This window comes from Nerophis ophidion, linkage group LG03 (genome assembly GCF_033978795.1).
Source record: "Nerophis ophidion isolate RoL-2023_Sa linkage group LG03, RoL_Noph_v1.0, whole genome shotgun sequence".
NCBI classification, from domain to species: Eukaryota; Metazoa; Chordata; class Actinopteri; order Syngnathiformes; family Syngnathidae; genus Nerophis; species Nerophis ophidion.
The window spans coordinates 50654784-50672600 of record NC_084613.1 but is presented as its reverse complement, the minus strand read 5'-3'; positions in this window follow the sequence as shown (position 1 = coordinate 50672600).

The following is a 17817-nucleotide window of genomic DNA, read 5'->3' as shown; positions in this document are numbered from 1 at the left end:
CAGTGACAAAGGCAGTCTTGGCGGAGTCCAACCCTTACTGGAAACGTGTCCGACTTACTGCCGGCAATGCGGAACAAGCTCTGGCACTGATCGTACAGGGAGTGGACCGCCACAATCTGACAGTCTCAATCCCCATACTCTCTGAGCACTCCCCACAGGACTTCCCGAGGGACACGGTCCAATGCCTTCTCCAAGTCCACAAAGTACATGTAGATTGGTTGGGCAAACTCCCATGTACCCTCAAGTACCCTGCCGAGAGTATAGAGCTGGTCCACAGTTCCACGACCAGGACGAAAACCACACTGTTCCTCCTGAATCCAAGGTTTGACTATCCGGCGTAGCCTCCTCTCCAGTACACCTGAATAAACATGTTCATAACAATATGTTTAATATTTACTGTATTTTGATGATTTTAATCAATTCCAGGAATGAGTTGTTTCGCGCCTTGATTTATGTTTCTATAGCAGCTCATGTCCAACCTCAAGTGTTCCTACTTCCGGATACAAAACACTTATGTGTTTTCTAATTATGGCAGACTTGGAAACAAACAACAAAGACGTCTATTTTTGGACAAATGAGGATTCACAACTTTATCTTTTTGAAGGTGAATGAAGGAAGAATTAACTACTTCTTCTAGTAGCGAGCACGAAGAAGAGGGTGGAACGTTGGAGCAGACGGAAGTCGGGAGAGTGGAGTGAAATTGACTCAAAGCTGCAAATGTGGACTGTAACAGGTTGGTGTCGTGGGGTCCTCAGGACCGAAGGATCACAGCAGGAGTTCAGGTTGACAATTCTTTTTAATCTTTTTACACACAATATTTATTCTTTCGTTTGTTCCCAGAAAGGATCTTCTTTTCATTTCTAATTTACACAACAGTTCATCTTTTCAGTCTTAGTTCGTTCACTCACAAAGTTTTTAACTCGCTCAGTCCTCCACACAACCTTTCTGGCGTCCGTCGCACCTCCTGGGGTCCTTCTGGCTTTTCAGCCCCGCCCTGCAGTCACCAATGCTGCTAAATAGAGACAGGTGATTGGATAACTCGTTCCAGCTGAGGTATCCACTCACCTGTCATCTTGCTTCCAGCCGGCTCCTGTGCACGCCATTGCCAGCAGGCGGCGCGTGACCACGCCCCGCCTCCCACAGGCCTCCACCGTCAGTTTCAGGTAGGGTACCCGTCCGGCCGCGCCGACTCCCCCCCTCCCAACCCCCCGGGAGGGTGGGAGAGGAAGACCGCCACGGCCATCTGCGCGCCCGGCCTGTGGACCACCCGGAAGTTGTATGGCTGTAATGCGAGGTACCACCGGGTGATCCGTGCGTTTGCATCCTTCATCCGGTGGAGCCATTGGAGCGGTTTGTGGTCCGAACAAAGACTGAAGGCGCGCCCCAGCAGGTAGTAACGGAGGGCCCCGACCGCCCATCGGTTGGCGAGGCACTCCCTCTCCACCGTACTGTACCTCGCCTCCCGGTCTGAGAGTTTCCTACTGATGTACAGAATGGGGAGGTAGACACCCTCCACCCGCTGGGACAGCACCGTCCCCAGCCCCCTGCCTGATGCGTCCGCCTGCAGACAAAAGGGGATGGTGAAGTCAGGCATAAACAGTACCGGTTTCTCGCAGAGTGCCGTCTTTACCTGCTCGAACGCCCGCTGGCACTGCTCCGTCCACTGGACCAGCTCTGGGGGACCCTTTCGGGTGAGGTCAGTTAGTGGGCTGGTTAAGTCCGCGAACCGTGGAATAAAGCGGCGGTAATATCCCGCCAGGCCCAAAAACTGCCTCACCTCCCTTTTTGTCTTGGGGGATGGACAGGCCGCAATCGCAGCTGTTTTATCTACCTGTGGGCGCACCTGTCCCCCCCCCCCCCAAGTGGTACCCCAGGTAATGTACCTCCCTCCGGCCAACCGCACACTTTGCTGGGTTGGCGGTGAGCCCCGCCCCCCCAAGGGACTCAAGCACCGCCCCCACCCGCTCCAGGTGCTGTTCCCAGCCGCTGCTTTGGATGATGACGTCATCCAAATATGCGGCCGCGTATGCCGCGTGGGGGCGAAGCACCCGGTCCATGAGACGCTGGAACGTGGCGGGGGCACCGAACAAACCAAACGGCAGTGTCACGAACTGGAATAAACCTTCCGGAATGGAGAAGGCCGTTTTTTCCTTGGACTCTGGTGATAAGGGAATCTGCCAGTAGCCCTTGGTTAAACCCAATGTGGTGAAAAAGCGAGCAGTGCCTAGCCGATCCAGGAGCTCGTCGACCCCGGGCATTGGGTACGCGTCAAAACGTGACACCTCATTCACCTTGCGGTAATCCACACAGAAGCGTACGGAGCCATCCTTCTTTCCCACCACAACGATTGGGCTACACCACGCGCTGCTGGATTCTTCTATCACCCCCAGTTCCAACATGGTCTTTAGTTCTTCCCGAACTACTTTGCGCTTGTGCTCGGGAAGTCTGTATGGTTGAGTCCGCACCGTAACCCCCGGGCTGGTCTCGATGTGATGTTGGATGAGGTTCGTGGGGCCGGGCCGCGCGGAGAACACATCAGAAAAGCGCTGTTGCAGCGCTGCAACATCCGCTTTCTGTCAGAGCGTGAAGTGATCATCACAGGGGAGGGGAGGGGAAGGGGCAGAGTGCGGGACCTCTGGCCCCAACTCCTCCTCCTCTCTTACTACCGTCACCATTGAAACAGGCTCCGCCTCCTTCCATGCTTTCAGCAGATTGAGGTGGTAAATTTGGGTGTCTCCGCCTCGGTCCGAGCGCCGAACCTCATAGTCCACATCCCCCACTTGCCGTGTGAACTCAAAGGGTCTTTGCCATCGCGCAAGTAATTTAGAGCTGGAACTGGGAAGTAACAAAAGGACTTTTTCTCCCGGTGCAAATTTTTGCAGCTGGGTTACCTGGTTGTACGTGCGTTTTTGGCGTTCTTGGGCTTGGAGCAAATTCTCCCGTGATAAGTGCCCCAACGTGTGTAGTTTTGCTCTCAAGTCCATAACGTACTGGACTTCAGTTTTACTGGAGCTCGGACCTTCCTCCCAGCTTTCTTTAATTATGTCCAGCACTCCACGCGGCTTCCTGCCGTACAACAACTCGAATGGTGTAAAACCTAGGGAGGACTGGGGTACCTCCCGCATCGCAAACATGAGGGGATCCAGCCATTTGTCCCAATTTGGTTTGTCCTTGTGCGTGAACTTACGGATCATGGTTTTTAGCGTTTTGTTCAAGTGTTCCACCAGCCCATCTGTTTGGGGGTGATACACGCTGGTGCGGATCGATTTGATACCCAGTAATCCGTATAGTTCTTTGACTGTGCGTGACATGAAGGACGTGCCTTGGTCGGTCAGGATCTCTTTCGGGATCCCGACCCGTGAGATAATTTGAAACATCGCTTGCGCTACGCTCAATGCGGAGATGGAGCGCAGAGACACTGCTTCGGGATAGTGCGTTGCGTAATCCACTAGGACTAACACAAAGCGATATCCGCGTGAGCTCGGGTGCAATGGCCCGATGAGGTCCATGCCTATTCTTTCGAATGGGACCTCTATAAGTGGTAATGGGCGCAAGGGCGCCTTCGGAACGGCCGCTGGATTTACCAGTTGGCATTCCGGGCAGGCGGCGCACAAGCGGCACACATCTGCCCGAATGCCCGGCCAATAGAACCGGGCCATTACCCGATTGAGTCTTTTGTCGTAACCCGTATGTCCAGCCATTGGGTTCACATGCGCCGCCTGGATAACCATTTCCCGGTGGCGTTTCGGCACCAGCAACTGGGTGATCTCTTCTCCCGTCTGAGTGTCACAGGTCACTCTATACAGCCTATCTCTCATAATGGAGAAATGCGGGAATACCCGCGCCGCTCCCGGGCGCATTAGCTGACCGTCGATATAGTCGACTTGGTCCCAGGCCGCGCGCAAAGTTTCGTCTCGCAACTGCTCGAGGGGAAATCCTCCGTAGGATGCCAATATGGGTGCGGGGGGGCGTCCCACAAAGCCCCCGCCGGTTCCCGCTCGGCAGTGGCGGAAGGTCCCGCCTCGCCACTGAGAGCCGCGCGGATACTCCCTTTTCCTACGATCCGTGAACGCCTCCCCACACATTGCGTCACAAGAAGTGGAAACCCCGGCCAATTTGTCCCTAATATTATGGGAGGCGTAAGGTGCGCACTCACAGCAACCTTCACACTATGCTTTTGTCCCCGATGCCAAATTTCTACTGGAACAATGGGATACGTGTGCACATCCCCATGAATACATCTAATTCACCCGTGTTGCCTGCCTCAACGCCCCGGGCCAAACCAGGTTTTGGTGGATCATGGTTTGTTTGCACCCCAAATCCACCATTGCCCGGTATATACTCCCTTGAACCCTTACCGGGACACAGTACGCCTCCCCTGGATCAGAGGCGGGTGCTGGGGGCTCGACCACCCATATCACCTGCCCCACCTCCATCAGCGAGCACTCCCTGCGCACGTGACCAGGTTGGCCGCAGCCCCAGCACACCGGCCCTGGCGTTCGAGGTGCCGTGTGCGGGGGAAGCCCTTGTTGCGCAGCGCCGGAAACATGGACAGAGGGAGGAATGTTACATACGTTATACACCCCGTCTCCCCCCCTCAATAGTGCTGGAGGATGACGTGGTGTGTGTGTGTGTGGATGTGTGTGTGTATGTGTGTATGTCCCTGTCCGGTCCGACGACCTGCTCTGCCGCGGCCTCCTGCGTCTGCCAGCTCCGTCTCCGGAGTGCGGGGATGGGCCGCTTGTGGTGCTGCTCTGGATCTGTCGGCTGCCCGTGGTGCTGGTGTGGGTCTTTCGGCGATCTTGTTGCTTCCTTCACGGTGTACCGCCAGATGATCCTCGGCCAGGGCCACCGCGGCCATCAGGTCCTGCGGGCGATGGTACCGCACCCAAGCGGCCGTCCGGGCTGGGATGGCCTCCACAAACTGCTCCAGGAGGATCCGCTCAAGCATCTTGCAATCGGCCTCCTGGGGTTCAAGCCACCGGACGGCCGCATCCCGAAGCTGCTGCGCCAGCACGAACGGTCGATCCTCAGGCCCCAGTCGCATGACCCGGAACCGGCGTCGGTGGTCCTCCGGGTGGCTGCCGATGCGGTCTAATATTGCCCGGCGTAGGTTGGGGAAATGCACCCGAGCGTGCGCTGGGAGACTAAGCGCCGCCCGCTGCGCCTCCCCCGCCAGGAGCGGCAGCAGCTTGACACCCCACTCGGTGTCCAGCCAGCCGCATGCTGTCGCTGTGGTCTCGAATACGTCGAGAATACTTGCGGGTCCTCTCCCTCTGACATCCTCTGCATGGCGGTCCCCTTCTCCTTCTCCTTTCCTCCGGACTGGCTCACCAGTGCTTGCAGTACCTGTGTCTGTTGCATGCTTGCCTCCATCTGCTGCTGGGCGGCTGCCGACACCTCCGCCAGCACTCTTCCCAGTGCCTCCAGGGGTGGTTGGGGCCGTCATCTTTCCTCGGTCCTTGCTTGGTTGGGCGCCAACTGTAACAGGTTGGTGTCTGGGGTCCTCAGGACCAAAGGATCACAGCAGGAGTTCAAGTTGACAATTCTTTTTAATCTTTTTACACACAATATTTCTTCTTTCGTTTGTTCCCAAAAGGATCTTCTTTTCATTTTAATTCACACAACAGTTCATCTTCTTCGTTCGCTCCCCAAGTCTTTTCAGTCTTAGTTCGTTCACTCACAAAGTTTTTAACTCGCTCAGTCCTCCCACAACCCTTCTGGCGTCCGTCGCACCTCCTGGGGTCCTTCTGGCTTTTCAGCCCCGCCCTGCAGTCACCAACGCTGCTAAATAGAGACAGGTGATTAGATAACTCGTTCCAGCTGAGGTATCCACTCACCTGTCATCTTGCTTCCAGCCGGCTCCTGTGCATGCCGTTGCCAGCAGGTGGCGCGTGACCACGCCCCGCTTTCCACATGGACTTTGGAGACACGCTATTTTGACATAAATGGCGCGCTTGCCCCAAATAAACCAGAAAAAAAGTACCCCGCCCAGCTGGACCAAACGCACAACCGTCCACTGAGTGAGTCACATGCGTGTATTATGACAGACAGCATTCGCTGTTTAGCTGGCTGTGTACAAACAAAACATGAAATGTGGGCTAATACTTTACAGATACTGTAATATGATTGTTCATTTTTTTCAGTCAGTACAGATTGGTGTTTTATCCCAGTGGTGTGCATTACAAACTCAAACGCATTTCGTGCTGATGTAGAAGCTAGAAAGAGAGTTCCTCAGTGTTGGCTCTTACAACAACGATTATGCTACAGTTTGTTATTATTAACGTAAATTAAGTATTGGTGATGGTTTTTTAATGCATTTTTAAAGTGATTTAACAGTAGAATTGATAGCTCCCTTTAGCTGCATTGCTAGCAGAGGTGGGTAGTAACACGCTACATTTATTCCGTTACATCTACTTGAGTAACTTTTGGGATAAATTGTACTTCTAAGAGTTGTTTTTATGCAACATACTTTTACTTTTAATTGAGTATATTTATAGAGAAGAAATGCTACTTTTACTCCGCTCCATTTATTTACATTCAGCTCGCGACTCGCTACTTTTTTTTAATCGATCTGTTCATGCACGCTTTGTTTGTTTTGGTTTTGTTAGACACACATTCAAAGTAGGATCTATGCATGCCTGCGTTTCACCAATCACATGCAGTCACTGGTGACGTTGGACCAATCAAACAGAGCCAGGCGGTCACGAGACCGTCACACGTCGAATCCGACTTAAAAAAGTTGGAAAACTTATTGGGGTGTTGCCATTTAGTGGTCAATTGTACGGAATATGTACTGTGCAATCGACTATTAAAAGTTTCAATCAATCAATCAAAAGTGTAAAGGAAAAAATACACCTTTTATTTCAACCGTACTTCCCGTCAAAAGCCTAAAGACTGATCGCACAGTTCCTGTTTTCACAATAAAAGTGCTGCTCCATCGCGCCTGCGCTAACAAAATAAGAGTCTCTGAAAGCCAGCGCAAACAAGCTAGCAAGCTACGGAGTTTGCCGCCAATGTATTTCTTGTAAAGTGTATAAAAACGAATATGGACGCTGGACAAATAAGATGCCAAAAACCAACGACTTTCATGTTATATTAGACAGAAAGGAGGAACTTTTTTTCTCCTCCATTTGAAAAAGTGGTCGTTATTAGCACTACTGTCTGATTCCAATCAATGCAAGTCATAAAAATCAGGTAATACACCAACTTGTCTTCATGAAAGATAGGAATCTATGTGTTAAACATGCATGTATATTCATTAAAACACCTTTAACATGTGAACAAAAACGGCAAAATAAATAAATATAAATTATATACTGTATATATAAATGTATGTATGCATATATATATATGTATATATATATATATATATATATATATATATATATATATATATATACATACATATGATATGTGTGTATGTATATGTATATATGAGGTAGATCACCTCGACTTGGTCATTTATTAAGTAATTGATTAACGTTGAAGAACTTATTAGGGTGTTACCATTTAGTGGTCAATTGTATGGAATATGTACTGTACTGTGCAATCTACTAATACAAGTTTCAATCACTCAATTAATCAATGAATGCCTACTGAGCCTATGGTGCTGTTAAGTTATTGTGGCTCAATTTGCCTTATTTTTTTATTTTAATGTATTATTATTTAATATATATATTATTGTTTTAGTTGCTTAGGAGATATTGCTGGCTCTGAATTTGCTCATTGCTATTTTTATGTTTTTGTGCATTATTTGTTGCCGTAATCATTAAACAGGTTACTCATCAGTTACTCAGTACTTGAGTAGTTTTTTCACAATATAGTTTTTACTTTTACTCAAGTAAATATTTGGGTGACTACTCCTTACTTTTACTAGAGTAATACATCTCTAAAGTAACAGTACTCTTACTTGAGTACAATTTCTGGCTACTCTACCCACCTCTGATTGCTAGCCACCTAGTATGAGCCGATTTGTACATATTAGAATACCAAAAAAAAAACTATTTTAGTCTTCTTATCTCTGATTGTTAACGATAGGCAAAATTCTGAAAAAGTGCAGTTTCCCTTAAAGTGAAAAATGCTGCGTGGACATAAACAGTGCATTTAAGTCAGTCACTTTGTGCCTTTATCCAAGATGCACACTCTGGGTGAAGCAACCCTTATATGTGGTTGTTCCCAGTCAAATCTGGCTTTGCACGTATTCCCCCATCGACTTAGGTACTTTTGTTCTTATGACCTTCTGAGGCTGCAATAAACGCAGCGCTCCTGGAAGGTGGAACATTATATTTTACTTGAAGTTCGGTTGCAGTGTACGCCACACTTAATACAATTATAAAACTTTAAAAAAAAAACATATATATATATACATTCCAATCGTCTCAACTGAGACACCTGGAAACATCCATGGAGATGAAGATAAAAGAACCATAATTACACTACAATTATAAAGCTATAATCGTTTACCTGCTGTGTCTTTGCGTAAGTGGAAGAGAAAAAGGGCGCAATCAAGGCATATCGGCTGCAATTGGACATCCGGGTACTAACAGACTTTCAATGCACACAATTTCAGTTAGACCGTGGTTGTTAAACTATGAGATTTTGCGAGAAAAAAGGCATGATTGCTCATGACAGATTGGACTTGCGTGTGTTGTTTTCTGTTGTGTTGGTATTTGGTTCTTCTCCAGTGCTCTTATGTTGTGTTCCACTTCCTGTCTTGTATTTATTGTCAGCCACTTTATCTCAGGCACCGATTAGCCACCTCTGCTAGGGCTGGGCGTATCGATACCAAGTATCGATAGTATCGATACTGGCGTGATGGTATCAATACTTCACCAAATTAAGCGAATCACTCCGATTTAAAAAAAAAATGTGAGCGCAGCGCTCCTCACCACTCCACCCTCCTCCCTAGTGATGGGTCGCGAACGAGATTTAAAAACACTTTAAAAATTCATCTTCAACCCAAAATAAAATAAAATAAATACAATTAGCATGACGCTTGGTGCGTTCGCGCACACACATCAGTATAATTCGCTTCGAGGTTCACATGCACACACACACGCGTGCGTTTCCAGTGCAACTTAATGTCTTGGTTGTAAACTGTAAAGTATTATATTGCACTAAAATAACGATAAGAATTTCTCCGTTCTTTTGTTTTGTGTTAATTTTTACAACTGTTTAATAACTAGTGTTTTCTTTTTTACTTAAGTTCTTGTGTGTTGTGAGGCGACTAGCCAAGTTCAGTATTTGTTTTCACCTTATTTGCACTACTTACTTTATTGTTATTGATATTATTACTTTTTTATTTGAATTTCTCAGTTCTTTTGTTTTGTGTTCATGTTTACAACTTTGTTCAATAACTAGAGTTTTGTTGTTTACCTTAATTGTTTGTGTGTTTTGAGGCGACAAGCCAGGTTCAGTAGTTGTTTGCACCTTATTGGCATTACTTTATTGCTATTGGTATTACTTTTGTAATAAAAAAAAAAAATGTTTTACTTCATTTGTTGTCCTGTGTTGTATTATTATCATAATCAATTAATAAAGGCAAAAGTACAAATTTGTTTTTCAAAAGTATCGATACCCCGAAGCCCCCCCCCACCCCATCAGATGACGACACTTCCGGTATCGGTATCGGCGATACTGGACGGTATCGGATCAGATCGGTATCGATACCCAAATTCGCGATATCGCCCACCCTTAACCTCTGCTTCTGTTTAATGATTATGGGACTCGTCTGCCTCTGATCAAGAAGCTTTATTTGGACAACAGTGGTTCATAGTTGTCTGTTGGTACATTCTGTGGCTGGATCATCATCTTTGCTTTCATTGCTTTCTACATCCATCTTAAATAGTTCTCCTTATGCTTCCTGTGCACTTCCTAACTGCACTAGTTTTGATTGATGGCAACACTAAATTGACCCTAGTGTCTGAATGTTGTCTGTCTATCTGTGTTGGCCCTGTGATGAGGTGGCAATTTGTCCAGGATGTACGCTGCCTACCGCCTGAATGCAGCTGAGATAGGCTCCAGTGACCCCCTGCGGTCCCAAAACGGACAAGCGGTAAAAAATGGATGGATGGTTCTCCATCTATAGGTCACAACGCAAAACCGTAACTAGATGTGGTGATCATCAATGACGGCTTGATCGATCACATATGATCAACATGAATGTACCAATCCTTGCAAATCGAAAAATGTTGTTAATTGATTTTTTGATAGTGTAAGTCAAACTATCCACTCTCAATCTCTGACTTGCGCACACAAACACACGAGAGACACACATTGCTGTCTATGCAAACCGTCAACACGTCACAGCCTCACAAACAGTTGTACGTAACAGAACTCTTAAAACAAAGTTTCATCTACGGATTATTATTCACATCCAGCCAAGAAGGAGAAGCCGTTGTAGAGTGCATACACACACACTATCACCATGACGACACAGATACATCATCCTGGATGGTGCGATCTTTTCAAATTTAAAGTGTTATCTTTTTCATGAATTTCAATGACATTCGCAAGTGTTAGTAAAACTCTGTGTTCCATACTTTTCACAGAGCCAATAAAAAGTCTGCCTTATCAGTAATGAGCCCGCATTCATGTACTTATGCGAAGCGCCTGTGTCCGCAGGCTGGATGGGATTAAATGAATAAGAGAAACATGCGTAACTTCAAACACATAAAAAAACACCTAAGGGCAAACTGGAGAATAGGGCATCAAATGAAGGAATGTTTTAATCATATTCTGTATAATAAAACACAGATATGAGTTTTACGGTCTTCTGGTATCATGCCCATGAAAGAATGTTCGCCTAACCAGCTCATTAGTTAAAGTGGCTACTAGACTTCGAATTGTTTTCTTAAGAAAAGATAAGTGTGTTCTTGTGACCAAATGAACATTCTTGGTAGCGACCTGATCAATTTAGAGCTTGCACTGCAAAAAGTCAGTGTTCAAAAACAAGAGAAAAAAATACAAAAATTAGGGGTATTTTACTTGAACTAAGGAAAATTATCTGCCGATAGAACCAGAAAATTTGGCTTGTCGAGAATTTCCAAAAAAAGTAAAATTAGCTAACTTCAATGAACCCATCCATCCATCCATTTTGTACCGCTTATTCCCTTTAGGGGTCACGGCGGGCGCTAGCGCCTATCTCAGCTACAATCAGGCGGAAGGCGGGGTACACCCTGGACAAGTCGCCACCTCATCGCAGGGCTCAATGAACCCAAAAATACCTTAAAATAAGTATATTCTCACTAATATCAAGTGCACTTTTCTTGTAGAAAAAACAAATATGAGACCTTTTTTCTCAATATGTTGAAAAATATTCTTGAATTAAATAAATGCCAGTGCCATTATCTTGACATAATGATATGCGCTCGGCAATACATTTTTTGAAACCAGCAAACTTACACTAAAAACAAGTTATTTTTTCTTAATAGAAAGGCAGCAAGGCAACCGCTTGTTACTATCGGGGTCTCCTAGCCGCTCAGGCAAATCATATGGTCAAAAGATGCATTTTCCCATCCATAACATGACATTCTGCGATGAGGTGGCAACTTGTCCAGGGTGTACGCGCCTTCCGCCCGATTTTAGCTGAGATAGGCACCAGCGCCCCCGCGACCCCAAAGGGAATAAGCGGTAGAAATGGATGGATAGATAACATGACATCATCGCGCCAAGTGCGTGCTCTTTCAGTCAATCAGTGCGCGAGTAACATATATATATATATATATATATATATATATATATATATATATATATATATATATTTATATTAGGGCTGTGAATCTTTGGGTGTCCCACGATTCTATTCAATATCCATTCTTGGGGTCCCGATTCGATAATATATCGATTTTTTTCGATTCGATTCGATTCTCGATTCAAAAACGATATTTTTCCGATTCAAAACGATTCTATATTCATTCAATACATAGGATTTCAGCAGGATCTACCCCAGTCTGCTGACATGCAAGCACAGTAGTAGATTTTTGTAAAAAGCTTTTATAATTGTAAAGGACAATGTTTTATCAACTGATTGCAATAATGTAAATTTGTTTTAGCTGTTAAACAAACCAAAAATATGACTTATTTTATCTTTGTGAAAACATTGGACACTGTGTGTTGTCAAGCTTATGAGATGCGATGCAAGTGTAAGCCACTGTGACACTATCGAGACCCAGGATGGACCGCTCGTCGGGACCCAGGATGGACCGCTCGCCTGTATCGGTTGGGGACATCTCTACGCTGCTGATCCGCTTGAGATGGTTTCCTGTGGACGGGACTCTCACTGCTGTCTTGGAGCCACTATGGATTGAACTTTCACAGTATCATGTTAGACCCGCTCGACATCCATTGCTTTCGGTCCCCTAGAGGGGGGGGGTTGCCCACATCTGAGGTCCTCTCCAAGGTTTCTCATAGTCAGCATTGTCGCTGGCGTCCCACTGAATGTGAATTCTCCCTGCCCACTGGGTGTGAGTTTTCCTTGCCCTTTTGTGGGTTCTTCCGAGGATGTTGTAGTCGTAATGATTTGTGCAGTCCTTTGAGACATTTGTGATTTGGGGCTATATAAATAAACATTGATTGATTGATTGATATTGTTCTTTTTTATTATTTTTATAGATGTCTAATGATAATGTAAATGAGGGATTTTTAATCACTGCTTTGCTGAAACTATAATTAATATTGATACTGTTGTTGATAATATTCATTTTTGTTTCATTACTTTTGGTTTGTTCTGTGTCGTGTTTGTGTCTCTCATTTGCTCTGTTTATTGCAGTTCTGAGTGTTGCTGGGTCAGGTTTGGTTTTGGAATTGGATTGCATTGTTATGGTATTGCTGTGTAGTGGTTTGTTGGATTGATAAACTATTTCTGTTTAAAATTGTTACAAATGTCACATGGTAAATATTTAAGTATTAACTGTCAGTTTACTGTACTGTGCCAACTGTACTACTTTATGAGTGCATATTTTCTATTGTTTCATTGAAAATAAAACAGCAAAGTCCATTTGACTGTCATCTGTTTCAATTATGAGACACAATTGTGTCAAAGTCATGATTTTTTTAATTTCATGCTTGATATGAGAAATTTTCACTTAGAAAAAGCAGTTTTATACCTGTCAGTGTTGATGACACAGCTTTGCATCAGTTGATATTCTATTTTCAAGCACGTTTTACTCAATATAGGTCATCAAATCTCAGCAACAAGCTGTAATATCTTACTGAGATCATTTAGGACCCAAACACTTAAAACAAACAATTATCTATTCAGACAGAAAATAAGCAAATATTACCTGTATTTGAGATATTTAATCTTACTTAGATTTCAGTTTTTGCAGTGTGAGGTTGTGTATGTGGTTTGAGCTTTTTGGTGTGTGCGGGCTGGCCGCAGGAAACAGAAGCTGGACCGAGCCTGTCCGGGAAAAAGGAAACATTACCTTGACAAGCCAAACTTCATGGAGCGTCTGGGTGGTGTGACCCCTGTTGCTTCAGAAACAGGGGATCGCCTTTCTTTTCCTGTCTGCTGAATGGACGACTGACAACTCCTGCCAGATCAATGACAGTTGCGAGGGTAGGTTTACAGGCCGTGGTGAATGAAAATGTTCAAAAAGAAGTATCAACGTACAGTTGACAAGGTGCACATGGATTTCGTAAATGTACTGTACATAATCTGACTCGCTGGTAGGCCTACAGTACTGGTTCCAAGTCTAATCACTGTCTTAAGGTCAAACTTCACTACTCATTTAAAGTTTTGTGTTTTTAAATTTGCAACCGAGAGCCTACAAACCTCATGGCATGGTCTCCTCCGTCATCTGCAACAGTTAAAAACTGCTGGGCCAACAAAAACAGCAACACATACACTGTGCAAGTGAACCCTGTAGAAACCTTTGAACTCCGCCAAAACTAAAAGCTGAAAGACCACAGATGTGTTTTTTTTGCTTTGCATATTTGCGTGCATTGATGTTGCCCATAAAGAAGCCAGTAAACATTCATTTTGTGCAGTTGGACTGTCATGAAAGGATTTGGTCAATGTGTAAATGCTGGTTTTTGGTAGTAGTGTTGTTAATTGACAGTCAACCATTGCCACTGCAGAAAAGCACATCAATGTTTAATTAAATTTTACAGAATTTTGGCATGTGATTCCAAAGATTTTTCATCATTTTAAACAAATGCCAAGTTTATGAAGAAACTCTGTAAAGTAAGCTGCGTTTCTGTTCAATCATTTACTAACTCATCTGCCGCCATTCATGTTCAAACGTGTATTCTGAAACTTGATGACATGTAGGTCAAACCTCTGGCAGCACCCTGCTTAAAAGAGCTGCTAATGAAGAGTTATTAGTGCTCTTTGAACCAATCAGCCTTCGTTTTGGGGGGGTTTATCCAGGCTTTAGGAATAGGGCGTTTGTAGGTATGTGGGGAATCTGGTTAAAAACAATTGCATGCTGCACAGAGTTTGTATCCTAAAGCTGATCGTTAGCGTGTTTGTTGAAAATAGTTTTCTCTTAAAAGGCATGGCGTGTGTTTGTATGGTTATATCCTGTGAGGACCCAGATACAGCAGATGTGTGCTTCATGTGGCCTGTGGTTTGAATCTATAAAGATAAAGATGGGAGAGACACACAATTCTGCGTCCAACCCCTGGAGACATTTAACGCATGTAAATCAGAGAGACGAGAAAAATGTTGCTTAAAGAGATCGGTAACGATGCAGTAAAATATTGGGCAAAAGGACTTCCGGTTTGGGCAAGATGGAGTAGACACGTGTTGAGCCTCCCTCCCACAACTTTTTACATTGCTTCTCATTTAAAACTCCATAAACTACGCCGGCGAGCAGGTGATCATTTTACGCCGGAGTTGCCACCGGCAAGAAATGCCAACTCACTTGACGAAGCGCCGCGCCGGAGATACTGGTGCCGGCCCTAACTCCTTCGACGGGAGTGCCGGTGAAGTCAACATGTCGGCTATAGCTAGTCTTCTGGAAGAATGCCGCCAGGCCCTCTCCGCGAACTTCAGGACAGCAATTTCTACACTCAAGACAAAGATTGACACCAAGGTCTCTGAACACTCTCAGAAAATTACTTCAATCAAGGAAAACGCTACCTTGCAAGACGAACGCCTGCTTGCATTGGAAGCAACATGTGCTAATCTAACGGAGGTGAAGCTAAGTTACGGGCTAAAGTTAGCGACCTCGAATCCCGGAGTCAGCAAAATACCATCCGTGGAGGGGTCACGTCCAACTACCTTTTTTGTGGAACCACTGAAGAAATTTTTGACGAAGATTTCTTTGAATCACTGCCGGAGTGCGACCGGGCCCATCGGACACTCGCTAGCAAGCCGAAGCCAGACCAGAGACTGAGGCCCGTTCTGATACGGCTACACAAGTACCAGGTGAAGGAGAGAATTATCCGCGAGGCCAGGGCCAGGAGAGGCAAGCTACAATACCGAGGGTACCCCGTCACCATCTACGAGGACTACGCACCTGAAGTGGTGGAACAACGCCAAAAATACCGCAATATGATGTCGGAGCGCTAGCAAATGGTCCTACGACCATCATTATTGTTCCCGGTCAGGCTTGTTATAGTAACGAAGGATGGTGGTAAGAAGAGATTCGGATCGGTTACAGAGGCCAAGGATTTCTTAACATCAATCCGCACGCAAGATACCTGGAGGCTTGGACGGCTATTTACCCCTACAAAACAGCTAGACATGACAATAATTTGCACCTTGACTTTGCAGCTCCTGGAATAAATACTGTTAGTTTAACTTTTTTAGAGGCCTGACTTATGACAACTTTGAATTAACTGTGAATACTGTGGGTCTTCGTTTGTTTTGCTGCTCTAAGCCCTGACCACCACTTCAGATGTGTGCTCATAATAGGAAGCAATGTTTGAGTGTTGCAATTCATACACTGGCTAACGGTGGTCACATAATTTCCAACATGGAAGGTCGTGACTATTTTTGTTTTGTTTGTTTATTTCGTGCAGTAATGGCCGTACTATCTCATTTTTTTTTTATGTCTGAGGGGCCAAACTGTTTGTAACACATTTTGATTATGTTTTACCTCAATTATTTCCATCAGTTTTGTGGTTCAATTGCTTATGTGCCCTGTTTGTTTATTTCGGTTTAATATTTCCTATATTACTATATACTCAGGTTGGGATGTGTCTTGCGAGTGTAGGCTCACTTTCATTCTTATTTCGCCTTATGGAGTTTATTCCTGTTACTGTAAGGGAGGAGACTCCAGAAGTTAGCATTAGTCAAGTAAGGCTAAGCAAGAGCAAGAGAGCTCAGATAAGGTTCTTATTTAGGGTGAGTAGCAAGGGTAATTGCATTCTAATCTGTTGGGGTTTGTTGAAATGTGTCTTTCTGTCATTACTAGTTTTTATTTAGTTTTTTATTATTCTATTATTTTTCTTCCCTTGGTGTTTAGTACCACTTTGTTATTTGTCTTTCTTGCTGCTATACCTTCCCTCTCTCCCTCCCGTCCCTCCCCGTGGGGGCTAAGGCGTACAATATAGTTTTACTGTTGGGGTCTAATAGATGGCGGATGCTGGTAGGATGACAAGTGGCGGAGTGCGTATCGTCTCTTGGAACACCGAAGGCATAAACAACACTGTCAAGATTAGTAAGGTCATAACTCGGCTGCAGCATCTTAAAGGGGACATTATGTTTCTGCAAGAAACACACATGAAGACATCAGAAATTCTACGTATTAAGAGGTCTTGGATGAGCCATTTATCCCATTCCAAATTTTCTGCTAGGGCTAGGGGTTCAGCCATTATTATCCATTAGCGTGTTATTTTTGAGTCAGCAGACGTCATAGAAGATAATGAGAGTCACTATGTTGTGGTTTCGGGCATGTTACAGAACACACCGGTGATTTTAGTCTCTGTGTATGCACCTAACTGGGATGATTTTTCACTTTTTGTTAGGATCCCCAACGTTGATAGCCATAATCATAGGCCGGGATTTTAACTTGGTCCAGGATGCGATTCTTGATCGATCCTCCCATACCCGAAATACGCTATCCAAAGCATCAGAGGCTGTGTTAACTTATGCAAACCACGTAGGACTTTCGTATCCCTGGAGATTCAGGAAGGCATTTTCATTCTTCTCGCACGTTCACCAATCGACTTCACAGTTGAATTTTACAAGGCTTACTCATTACTGTTATCCCCCATTTTAGCAAGACTGTTCAATGATTCCTTCAACGCCGGCCACTTACCAAGGACTCTGTCAAAAGCTTCCATTTCATTACTTCTTAAGTAAGACAGGGATGCTAACTCTTGAGGTAACTACAGACCGATCTCACTATTGAACGTGGACTGCAAGATTCTGGCGAAAGTTCTCTCTATACGTCTCCAAGCCGTGGTGCCCTTAATAATTTCCGCTGATCAGATATGTTTCACGCTGGGGAAGCATCCATTCTTTAATACCAGAAGATTGTTGAATATAGTTCTACTTCCGCCATCTGATACTCCGAGGTTGTGGTGGCGCTAGATCCGGAGAAGGCGTTAGGAGTGAGGCTACTTGTTTTTTTTTTATGAAGAAATTTGGTTGTGAGCCTAAATTTATTCACTCACGCGCTCACAATTCCCTTTTGAAATCTCAGAAGATGTATTTAAATATTTGGGTTCATTCATCTTGAATTCTCCCACAGAGCTATTCCGTAAAAACTTTCAGGCACTGTTGGACAAATGTAAATCGGACTTGTCCAGGTGGGCTCCCCTCCCCCTATCCCTGGTTGGCCACATTACCCTCATAAAAAGGATTTTACTTCCGAAATTTTTATATCTCTTCCAGCACATCCCTATACGTCTCAACAA